General features: G+C 41.4%; 1 pseudogene; it reads right to left on the reverse strand.

Annotated features, from left to right (window-relative positions):
• Nucleotides 1-407: 407 nt before the first annotated feature.
• Nucleotides 408-534, reverse strand: LOC147718241 (U4 spliceosomal RNA; annotated as a pseudogene).
• Between the last annotated feature and the right edge of the window lie 1411 nt (nt 535-1945).

The raw sequence follows: 1945 nt of genomic DNA on the forward strand, positions 1-1945 counted from the left end.
CCATTGCTGGCCTTAGTCCTTTATGGTAAATCGATCGTGATGAGGGAATTCTTAACATTAGAATGGCCTTTGCATAAAAATTGAGTGGTGAGGCCTGTTTCTGGTATCTTTAAAAATTACTTTGAGTCAGGGACTGCATTTCGTGGACTCCTTAAGATTCGGGGTGAAACTTGAGTCATGGGGTTTACTCTTACAAAGAAGTTTCCTTGAGGTAGGGAAGCATTTTTTTTTTTGGCATCCTGTGATTGAGGCTCGGCTGTCAGTGACTGTATCTTACCCCAGTAGTCTGTGGCTTCAGCAAGCCAACAAACCACCTCTCCCCGGGGGGGGCCAAAGGAAGTTAGCATGCCCGGGCACAAAAGTAGTCAGGAGACCCAGGGCTAAAGCCAACCTACTCTGGAGTTTAGCCACTGGGGAGCCCGGGGATCAACTATTTTCAAGTTGACAGCTGGGGTATTGGGTAAAGTTTTCAGTAAGCATTAATCGCGCCTCGGATAGACCTCATTTGCTACAATACTCCCACTGCACAAAGATGTTTTGCACGTCTGTACATTCATGGTGACATACGTACTCTTTATCTCTAAATGTTGTTATTTTTTTAGTCCTATGTACTGGGCTTAGTGCTTGTCTTTAGCAATCACCTAGGTGTGGCTGCGTACACACTCACAGTCTGTTTATTAACCCAGACAGATGTGGGAATCTTGTGAGTGAGGAGTTTCTTGTCCGCAGCTCATCATACACATGTGAATGGCTGTGAGGAGCAAAATGTCAGACTGCTTAGCTTTGTGCCTACAGAGATCATGTATTTTCTACATTAACTCCATAGTCAGATGAAATCATAAAATGTACTTTCTACCATTTTGTGATAGAATACTTTAATGAAATGAGGTTTGCTTGCTTAGGCTCAATTTGTGAGACCTACACTCCTCCACGCACCAAGCCTAACTAGACCACCAGGAAGAGTGTCATCCAGACAATGCTGGTAAGTGTACTTGCAAGAAGGTTGTCACTTGTGTTTTTGGCTCAAAGGGAAATTTGATAGTTGTGATAGGTACAGATATCAGTCCCCAGTGTCAGCCATATTTCTAGTACACATCCCTTCACTGTCAGGTACCTGTGGAAATTTCTTCACTGAGTAGTTCTAGGAAAGAAAGTCAGTTGAAGAAGCAGGAGGTCGCTGTGCTATTATCATTTTCTTTGACCTCATGTTTACCAAGTTGGATTTTAAATTAGTTTAATGTTCGAGTAATTGCACAAGAGAGACGAGAGAGAGCAACATTCCAGGAGAGGTTGTAAAAAAGATTGTGCATAGAAAGTAAACAAGCTGACGTGTGAAGCCAAGCGCAAGGTCGAGAGAGGAATTAACTTTGAAGGCAAGGTCTACAAAGTGCAAGGTAACGCATGAGGTGAGCCGAGGTCATGAATGCTTTGAAAGTAATCAATGCTGTGGAAATCGGAGGCACAAGTTAAGGCGCAAGGTATTATTTCACAAAACAGTGAAAAGAAGAAGCGTGAATTAACGCGCAAAATATTATTTCATTGGAATTTTCACATAGGGTGTGATTGTGATCATTTTCCTCATCGTGGGAGTTCTGCCAACTTACAGGAGATTGCCCTAACGTCTGATGCAAGTACGCGCAGCCTCGCATTTTCCTGTAGAGTCGAGCATAGAAAGAGGATTGTTGTCTACATTGATAAAGTGAAACTTCTGCTATTCAAGGGAGATACCGCAGGACTACAAATGTTTTTGCATGAGAGAAGTAAAGAGACATATAACTATGGTGTAATTATTTAAGAATATTATTTTAGATAGCTATTTTAGATAAATATTTTAGATTTTTTTAATTAATTTTCAAGTAAACAAAAGTATTTTCCCTATGGGAGATCAAGTTATCTCAGATCCAACCAGGATTCAGAGACCTATCTCAGTCTGCATCGCTCACTC

This window comes from Lissotriton vulgaris, chromosome 4_1 (genome assembly GCF_964263255.1).
Source record: "Lissotriton vulgaris chromosome 4_1, aLisVul1.2, whole genome shotgun sequence".
NCBI classification, from domain to species: Eukaryota; Metazoa; Chordata; class Amphibia; order Caudata; family Salamandridae; genus Lissotriton; species Lissotriton vulgaris.